This window comes from Perognathus longimembris, chromosome 28 (assembly GCF_023159225.1).
Source record: "Perognathus longimembris pacificus isolate PPM17 chromosome 28, ASM2315922v1, whole genome shotgun sequence".
In the NCBI taxonomy this organism is placed as follows: Eukaryota; Metazoa; Chordata; class Mammalia; order Rodentia; family Heteromyidae; genus Perognathus; species Perognathus longimembris.
Window position 1 is genome coordinate 93,855,684 of NC_063188.1, and position 10,953 is coordinate 93,866,636.

The window sequence follows — 10,953 nt, forward strand, 5'->3', positions numbered from 1 at the left end:
GGCTCACAGTTATTGAAGCAGGGGCCTCGGCTACACTCCTCTGCAGCCTAGCCTCAGATTCTCTCACCCTTCATTTCCTTTCTCCAGATTCCCTGGCCATTTTTGTATAGCAGTTTCAGGACCAGACAAGCATACCAACCACATGGGGTCTGATCACATATGAAAAATACTTGCAGTTGACTCAGGGCTACATCAGCAACCCAGGAGCTCCCTGCTCTACTGTGATTTCTGTATGCATATTTCAGTTCATCTTAGCTACCCAGAATTCCATCTTGTGTGCTGCAGAGAGGCCCAAACTTCTGCCATTGTGCTGATTTCTTTCAATTCTTTTGTTGAAATGGAAAACAACATACGAAAAATACTTCGTAAATCCTTCATGCTCATAAAGGATATTTTCTTAAATTCTTATAATAAGGAAACCCCATCATGACTCATCTTATAAGTTAATAGTAGCTAACATATTTTTAGTTGGGCACTGCATTTTACAAGGAAAACAATCTCATTTAGTTCTCACACTGCAGTGTGAGGCACTATTAGGCACAATTATGAAGTTGTTTAACAGAAAAGAGAACGAGTCTCAAAAAAGATAAGCAATATGAATGTACAAGTAATTTTCTCTCTAAATCTCACCACATCCAACTGTAATAAAAGCAGAACCATTGATTAGGGGCAAATCTGGGACAGGCTCTGAGGATTTAATTATTTAAAATGATGATTTTCGAATCTCATATCCAGAAATCCTCTTGTGAAATAGAATATGATCCCATAAAGACTGGGTGTGAGTCAGCCTGTTCCTTTAAATTTTAGCAGCCTTTCTAGACATGGTTTGTCTAAGAAAAAGTTGAATATGAAATATTCACTTTTTATATGCTTTGATTTAGAGATATCTTAAGAGTGCTTATTCTTAGAAATATAAATCTAACCATGCCATATCACTTTCTGTATTTAAAATGGTTACAGTAAAACAGATAATAATAAGATTGGTAAATCTGAGGAGGAGAAATGGGAACCTCAATATATTGTTAGCGTGTTAAGAGTAAAATGTGGCTGCTGCTGCTTTGGAAAATAGTTGGTAGTTTCTCTAATAGTTGAAGATGGAATTACCATAGGACCTAGCAATTCTGCTCCTAGGCATATACAGAAGTATATAGAAGGAGAGTTCCAAACGTCTTTCTGGATGCTGGTGGCTGGTGGCTCATGCCTGTAATTCTAGCTATTGGAGAAGCTGAGATCTGAAGATAATGGTTCAAAGCTATCCTGGACAGGAAAGTCTATGAGTCTCTTGTCTCCAGTTAACAACAAAAAGCCAGAAATGAAGGTATGTCTCAAGTGATAGGGTGCCAGCTTTGAGTGCAAATGCTAATGTGCAGCGCCCAGGCTCTGAGTTCAAACCCATTATCAGCATACACACAAAAAATGTATCTTGTACAAAACTTGTACAAAAAGTTCATCATAGCAGTACTCACAATAGCCAAAAGGTGAACACAGTCAACAGCTGATGATTCAGCAAATAAAATGTGGCACATTTATATAGTGGACTTAATCAGCTATAAGAAAGAGACAACACAGCTATAGCAGGAAGCATATATACGGGATTTTAGTCCAGGACAGTCCAAGAAAACACTAATACACTTCCTTAAAAAGGCAGGGGAAAAATGAGGGAGGAGGTAACAAGTTGGATAAGAAATGTACTCACTGTATTACAGATGAAACTGTAACCCCTCTGTACTTCACTTTGACAATAAAATAAAAAAATAAAAAGAAATAACCAGAGCAAAAAGAGTCAGAGGACTGGCACAAGTACCAGAACACTTGCCTAGCAAGTCTGAAGCCAAAGTGTAAAAGAAGATGATTTATGTTATGATACATACAAGAAATTAAAGTATTTTATTTTTCATTAGCTTTTATTAGTTTTGCAAAATGATTTCATTGTGAAATTTCTATACATTCATATAATGTACTCAGATGAAATTCAGCTTACCTCTCACTCTGCCTTCCCCCTTTAAAACAACTGCAACAGATTTCATTTTTCTGTTTTTATAAGTATATAAATGTAATATTTTGAGCACAGTCACCCTCTCAGTTTGCCCTTCCCATCCATAGGTACCCATTCCTTCCGTACAACCTGTTTTACACTATGTTAAATTTGAGGACACCATATGATAAATGAAAGCAGTCTACCATAAAAGACCACATATTGCATGATTCTATCTGTAGATTTTCTTTTGTCAGTCAATGGGGCTTGAATTCAGAGCCAGGGTGCTGTCCCTTAGCTTTTGTGCTCAGGGCTAACGTTCTACCATTTTGAGCCACAGCTCCACTTCCAGTTTTTAGGTGGTTAATTGGAGATAAGAGTTTCACAGACTTTCATGATGGGGATGGTTCTGAAACTAGACCCTCAGATCTCAGCCTCCTGAGTAGCTAGGATTACAGGCCTGAGCCACCAGCACCCAGCATATTTACATATTTTAAAGAAATGTCCAGAACAAGAAAATTTACACAGATAAAAAGTATATTAGTGGTTGTCAAAGGCTGAGTGCATGGGGAGAATGGAAGTAACTGTTAAATCATATAAAATTTCTTTTTGGTGTGATGAAAATTTTTTATATCTGGTCGTGATGCTGGAAGCATGGCTTGGTGAGTATGCTAAAAACCACTGAATTGCACATTTTAAGTGAGTTAACATTTATAGTAAATGAATTATATATCAAAGAATCTCTTTCAAAAAGAGCATTTATTCACTTTAGTCCCAACAAAATGTATTAATATTAGATATTTTGATAGGTTACTATAAAAGTACTGAGTTTGAGTGTATCCTGTTTTCCTTGATACCTTTAACTTCAGCTAATTGCTAGTTGTGAGGCAAAAAATAAAACAATTCTCATGGTGGAGAAGGGTTTATGTTCTGTTTGGATCACATAAACATTACTATTTTCTTCATTGATGTTGTGGGCCACTCTGAATGCTACATTGGCTCACCATTAAAATTTTGCACAAAAAGAAGCTGGAAAACATTTTCTCTTTCGTCTTCCAGCTCATTTGACAGCCTCATGCCTTAGATTCTTAGGCTTAGAAGCATAAAGTATTTTTCCTTGACCCAATGGCAGTGAAGTAATAAGTAATGCCAGGAACTGACTTTAAGAAGGAAATTTCGTCTCTAGGGAATTAGATCACAAAACTAGCCTTACAACTCCCTCACCCTTCAGCATACATCCCAGACATTTTCCAAGTATGGGAAAATATTCTCACGACTTTATCTTATCAGTCCAGCAACATCCCCTTGAATACTAAGTTTTCTTCTTTTTCTTAAGAATACAAGCCATTCTGAATGTCAAAAGGATAGGGGAAATATGTTTATACACACACTTGTATGTAACCCAACTTCAATCAGTGGAGTCTCAAAGGAGAAAATGCATCATCCCAGGGACCATTCTCAATTACATTTTACATCACAGCTGGATAATTGAGCAGCCTATCTCCAACTCAACAGCTGACACAGAGGGAGGCACAATTTGAAAAGAACAGTGGGAATAATTATCTAGCACCAGGTGGTAAAAATGGAAAGCATGAGAAGAAAAGAAATAATCATTGTATTTTGAATGTATACAGAATATTCCAGATCTTCCATAGTCAAAAGTCAGAGAAATGGGCCAAAGTCTGGTAAATTGGTGATCACATGGCACCCTAGAGAGTGCTACTCCTCTGAGCATTAGTGTTTCTTGAGCACAATACACTTTATTAATAAAATAGAGTCAGAACTGCCATTATTGCAGAATGTGAATTTAATGTCTCATTAAATGACCACAGTTGATGTTGGATTTTTTGCCATGATTTTCTGTATTTATTGACCATTCTTCCTCTTTACTGAGATATTTGGATGCTAATTTAAGAAATGTTGAATTAGAAAATTAATTGGAAGGTAAATTCATTGGGACTGTTGATTGTTTAGATACAGAGTAAGAGAGAAGATGAAAGGGCATACATATGTCACCTAATTTTTAGTGCAGAGACTGCCATATACAAAGAAGATGATGTTAATTTTACAAGATTAGTTCACCAGAAGATATACTAATAGCAGTGGGCAGGAAAGGGAAGAAATTTACTATTTCTAGTCTGCCATTTCTGTCTGTGTGGGTTTCTAAGTTGAAGTTTTACACACCAGTTTCCACTGAAAACAGTAAAGGTGCTTCTTTAAAGTACAATTGTTTGAAAATAAAATAAGTTACCCTGGGTGGGAAAAAGCTTTTTACTAATGAAAGGGTTATAGGAGAGGTTACCTGACCATCTTGGAGCTGATATTGAGCAATTATTCTCAAGCTTTAAGGTGCTGAGAATCCCCTGAGGAATCTGTGCAAAATGCATATGTTGATATCTTTATCTCTAAGACATTTCTAGATGCTACTGCTACTGATTCAGGGAGCACAATTTGAGTAGTAAAATCCAAGAGCAAGTTTCAATTCACCCATAATGATGAAATCTGTTTAATTGATTGTTACAAAGATTAACAACAACAATACAGTAGAAATCAAAGTAGAATTTATGGAAATTCTATTTCCATTTTGATTAAGTGTGTATAGTATAAGATTATGTAATTTAACTATGTTTTTATTTTGTATCATAAGTAAAAATGCTAGAAAGCTGATTGAAGAGGAAACTGATATTAACTAATTAATTAGGGAACTACTTAGATGTCTTTTTTCAAATTCTGTAACTCTGTGCAATCTCATGTCTTCTATTCAGGTTTCTCACTCTAGTGTTTGGACCCCAGGCACAGGTGTGGGCATCATTAAGTCCAATAACTTCACCCTCAAATTGGGAATCCATGATGGTACACACGGCAATATGTCACGTAAAGCTGTGTCATTTTCTCTGTGATTCATGTAATGAAAAAAAAACCAAGATTGTCTCACTACTTCCAGAAGGATGATTTGATTTTAATTTTTGTTGCTTTGCATGCTGGGATCATTGGTTTAATTACCAGAGGGTAGTGAAAAATCTATTTGTTGGGGCTAGGACTATGGCCTAGTGGTACAGTGCCTTGCATACATGAAGCCCTGGGTTTGATTCTTTAGCACCACATATATAGAAAAAGTCAGAAGTGGTGTTGTGGCTCAAGTGGTAGAGTGCTAGCCTTGAGCAAAGAGAAGCCACGGACAGTGCTCAGTCCCAGGACTAGCAAAACAAAATAAAAATCTATTTGTTAATTACAGGGTGTAAAAGAAGAACCTACAAGAGTTGTTATCTCCAATGTTACTGTATTTCCAAGGTCATAGCTATGAATAATTTCTCTCTTTTTTTTTGTATTGGTCCTGTGGCTTGAACACATTGGTCTGGATGCTATCCCTGAGCTGTCTTGCTCAAGGCTAGCACTCTACCGCTTGAGTTACAGCTTTACTTCTGGCTTTTTGGTGGTTAATTGAGGATAAGAGTCTCATAGACTTTCCTGCCCTGGCTGGCTTCTAACAGTGATCCTCAAATCTTAGCCTTTTGAGAAGCTAGGATTACAGGTATGAGCCACAGATGTCCAGTTTCATTATTATTAGTTTTTAACAGAGCAAAGATTGCATTTGAAATTCAGTCAAGATACAGTGTCACTTTAATTACTGATGTAACTTATAATATGTACAAAAATATATTAGTCTTAAAGACTATGGGCCTTCCAGAGGTGCCAGTATGTCTAAAAGTATGCCAACACACACACACAGAGTGTAAGTACAATGTAGGAGCAGAGTAACCAAGGGTAAGAAGAAACAGGTCTAAATGTAAAGAATGTTTTAATGAGAGATTTGAGGTTTGAGTTTTACTTCTCCATTAGGCAGAGGGGTAGGTTTGCTATCTCAGAAAAACCAAAAGTGAGACTTCCATAACATGATTGAATTTCACTAATTCTGCATTTTGCATCAGTGAGCTAAACTAAACCAATACGTTTAAGCTAAAACACCAGAGAATTCTGAACCATGTAAACCTTTTAGCTCATTTAAACTATTGAGAGTTAGTGCTTGAGTAGAAAGTTACCTTATCAACATTTAGTTGTCTACTTTATGTCAGGCAATAGCTAACCTTTGTGTATATTTACCTGATTCACAACTGTGCTACCTACATGTATATGTATATATGTGTATATTTACATATGTGTATAATTTAAATGTTTTATGTATGTATGAATGTACAGGTGGGACTGAGGTTTGAACTCAGGGCCTTATACTTGCCAGGTAGGCAATTTACTGTTGATCCATACTTCCAGCCCTGTTTTATACTAGTTTTGGTTTGTTTTTTGTGTATCTGCATGTATATCAGTACTAGAGTGCACACTCAAGGCCTGGACATTGTCTTTTACCTTTTTCATACAAATAAGTTACCCTGGGTGGGAAAAAGCTTTTTACTAATGAAAGGGTTATAGGAGAGGTTACCTGACCATCTTGGAGCTGATATTGACTTGTTAGCATTTGAATTAAAGGGAGTTAGATCCTAGCACTTGAGTTCATATGATTATGTAAACATCTTGCACCATTAGAATAATATTAATTATAAATGTAGTTAAGGATGCCATGCTTAAAAAACATTTTAAGCATTTTATACTTGTTGTTTTATATCACCAGGCAATTGTTTCTTTTCAAAGAATGAGCTATGTTATTTCAAATAACTCATTGAGTATATTCATTTAAATGCACAAACTATAATATCAAATAATCTGTTGGATAAAATTAACAGAATGTTTCCTCCTTTGGTTAAAAAAATCTAAATCCAAAATGAAATCCAAGATAATCAATACTATAACATCAAAATTGGATCTTAAGGTATTTCTACCAAAAAAAATAAAATGTTGGCATGGAAGCCACTGATGCTCAAAACAAATCAACTTTGAGGAGAAATACAAATAACTGGATGCCCTAGGCAACACTGAATGAGATGCAAAACGAGTTTCTTTTGATTCCTTCTCAATCATATAATTCTACATTTATCTTCCTCTACTAGGCATAGCTCAGCAATGTGCTAAATATGTTAGAAAATTCAAGGAGAGCTAGAACTAAGTTCTATCTTAAAATTCTTGTTAGCTAGCTTTCCTGAAACACTAGAATGTTCTGTGAAAAGTTAAATGGATATATATTCCATTCAATTGAACAACTTTTCATTTTTAGTTAGTGGTAGAGGTTGACCTTCTGTTCATATTTTCAATTACAATACTACTTAGCATATCCCTAATATGGCTAAAATCAAATTATAATTCATGTTTTAAAGCATTAAAAAACAACGAGTTGATAAGCTGTCTTCTTTTATTAGTACTTAAGCTAATTGTTTACAATGCAGGCTGATCATAGGTCAGTTAGAACTCTTATTATTAGAAAAACAAAACAAAATCAACCAAAACCAAAAGTGAGACTTCCATAACATGATTGAATTTCACTAATTCTGCATTTTGCATCAGTGAGCTAAACTAAACCAATACGTTTAAGCTAAAACACCAGAGAATTCTGAACCATGTAAACCTTTTAGCTCATTTAAACTATTGAGAGTTAGTGCTTGAGTAGAAAGTTACCTTATCAACATTTAGTTGTCTACTTTATGTCAGGCAATAGCTAACCTTTGTGTATATTTACCTGATTCACAACTGTGCTACCTACATGTATATGTATATATGTGTATATTTACATATGTGTATAATTTAAATGTTTTATGTATGTATGAATGTACAGGTGGGACTGAGGTTTGAACTCAGGGCCTTATACTTGCCAGGTAGGCAATTTACTGTTGATCCATACTTCCAGCCCTGTTTTATACTAGTTTTGGTTTGTTTTTTGTGTATCTGCATGTATATCAGTACTAGAGTGCACACTCAAGGCCTGGACATTGTCTTTTACCTTTTTCATACAAGCTAGTACTCTACCACTTGAGCCACAGCTCCACTTTTGGCCTTTTGGTAGTTAATTGGAGATAAGAGTCTCATGGACTTTCTTACCCAGGTTGGCTTTGAATTATGATCCTCAGATCTCAGCCTCCTCAGTAGCTAGGACTATAGGTGTGAGCTACCAATGCCCACCTTTATACTAGTTATTTTTGAGATAAGTTCTTGCTTCCTGGCTGAGTCTGTGCCTGGAGGGCAATAAATCTATTTCAGGCTTCCTATCTTGTTGGGATGACATATATACAACACTGTGTCCAGATTTCCTCCATAAGGAAAGCTTTTGTGGACATTTCTGCCTAGGCTAGCCTGTAATCTGAGTCTCCCACACAGCTTAGGAAGACAAACATTAGGATGGATGTGTGTGTGTGTGTGTGTGTGTGTACATATGTGCATATATATACATATATGTATATATATATACATATATAGCTTTTTTGTCTGTTGTGGGCTTGAACTTTGGACCTTGTGCTGTCTCTGAGCTCTTTTGCTCAAGGCTAGAACTCTACTACTTTGAGCCACAGTGCCACTTCAGTTTTCTGGTGGTTAGTAGGAGGTAAGAGTCTCATGGACTTTCCTGCTTGGGCGGGCTTTGAACCATGATCCTCAGATCTCACTCAGCCTTCTGAGTAGCTAGGATTACATACATGAGACACCAGCACCTGGCTAGGATGATACATTTTAAATTTAAATTTTATTTGAATTTCAAAAAGAAGCAGAAAGACTGAATAAATATAAATAATTATCATTCATAGAACTTCTTCCTTTAACATATAACTAAGGATCATTTTGTGACTTAGGTAGACTAGGATAAATTCCAAGAAGTTTGATTAGGCATGAAATGTAGTTGGGTGGTCAAAAATGAGGTTAAAATCAGCTGGGGGTCAACTACCATGCCAAAGCCCAAGATTTCATGAATATCAATAACTCAAAACAAACCACACCAAATATTGAGTAAATAATCAACTCTCCATCTCAAATATGATACAATCATCTTTCAATAACTTAAGGCAAGTGAATAAAAGTCCTAGAAATTCCAGGTACTGAAATGGACTAGTGACAGAGTCATTTGGGACCCTGAATCCATTCAAACACTATATTTATAGATTTCAAGGTAAGAGATTGCCTGGGAATATAAAGGAATATATTTCAATTAAAAATGTAAAGGAATATATTTTAATTAAAAATACCCAAGGAAGAAAACATAAACTCGATAAACTCATAATTAATACCTTACTGCCCAAATCCCATTATTTATCATACCTCTATATAATCACTTCACTGACATATATGGATGAATGATAAAATAGCTAAAAAGATGTTTATTTGTATTGAATGGAAATTATATATGCATAATGTATGTATAAACAATGAGCTTTCTTTGGTCCAAATTTCTTTTCTAAGATTTTTTTTTCAGTTTCAAGTCATGTAGTATGGAAAGAAATGCAGAACCTTTTACTATTTTCAATTCAAAGTCATGATAAGTAGAGAAATGCTGTTGTAATAAGCTCTCACAAATTAGGGCAATAAGAAAGAGAAAACCTGCTAGATGCTGGTGGTTCATGCTTGTAATCCTACCTATTTAGGAGGTTGAGACTTGAGGATTCAGCTTTGAAGCCAGATCAGACAGGAAATTCCATAAGACTCTAACCTCAATAAACTACCAAAAAAGTCAAAAGTGGCTCAAGTGGTAGAGTTCCCGCCTTGAACAAAAGAATCTCAGGGACAGCAGCATCCAAGCCCTGAATTCAAGCCCCAGGAGTGGGGGAAAAAAACAGAAAAGAAAAGGGAAAATGGTTTTTGTTTATCATTACAACTTTCTATCTGTTGTAACTTCTTTTTGTTTTTATTTTGTTTTGGCCAGTACTAAGGGCTTGGAACTCAGGGCCTGAGCACTGTCCCTGGCTTCTTTTTGCTCAAGACTAGCACTCTACCTCTTGAGCCACAGTACAACTTCAGGCTTTTTCTGTTTATGTGGTGCTGAGGAATTGAACCCAGGCCTTCATGCATGCTAGGCAAGCACTCTACCACTAAGCCACATTCCCAGCCCTGTTGTAACTTTTTAGCTGTTATAAAAGATGCATGTTATCCAGATAAAGGTGTATACATATATAAGCACACACACACACACACACACACACACACACACACACACACAGAAACACACACTGAATTGTTAATTTCACTTTTACTCAACCGAACAGTGAAGGCAGTTGAATAAAATGTTCACAATAAAATCTCTTAACCAGATTCAAAGTGCTAAGCAGGTATGAATTCAGCTCTATTTTATTAGTTTGTGGGGTGGGGGGAGGGAGGAATGCAAGAGCAAAAGGTAAATCAAGAGCAATGCCAAGCCATAAAATTTCCTAAGTTTCTGACTTTAAAATGACACAAAAATTAAAATAACACTTTCAGATGCACTCAAATATGCACTTTCCTAATGAATTAGTTTGTTATTTGTTGCAGATGAAGATATTTAGGCACAGAGACTATAAGCCAGGTCACAGGGCCTGAGCAGTGCCAAGTCCTCACTTCAAGGTTAGTGCTATTTCCTCTAGGATCATGCAAATGGCAAGAACTCTGGAACTGAAGGTGGGAGGAGGGGGATTAAAATTCTGTAGAAAACACTGCATTTTACACATAGATCTAGAGTATATGTTAATGCTTTTTGAAAAAATACAGAGGTAAGAAGATTGAAATATTATTTTAAATGGCTGAAATATTTTTGGAAGTTTGAGGTAGGTATTGAGGGTGGCAATAAAAGGCCAAAATCAAACCTGGCAAAAACCTCTCTGTGTTGAAATAGTATCCTGACATGTGAAGTAAATAAAATAGAAAATAGAAAGACCTTGATCATCCTTGGTCTCTTATCTGAAATGAGTTCATTACTTGTTATCATTTATACAAATTAATTCACGTCCCTACTTTTATGGCTGAAGAAGGTTATTCCATATTTACCACACTTTTCAGAGAACTGGCAACACAAATCAAGTAGTTTTATGCTATTTTCCATTAGGAGATAATTATGAACTTTGTACAGCCCTCTTCATTTG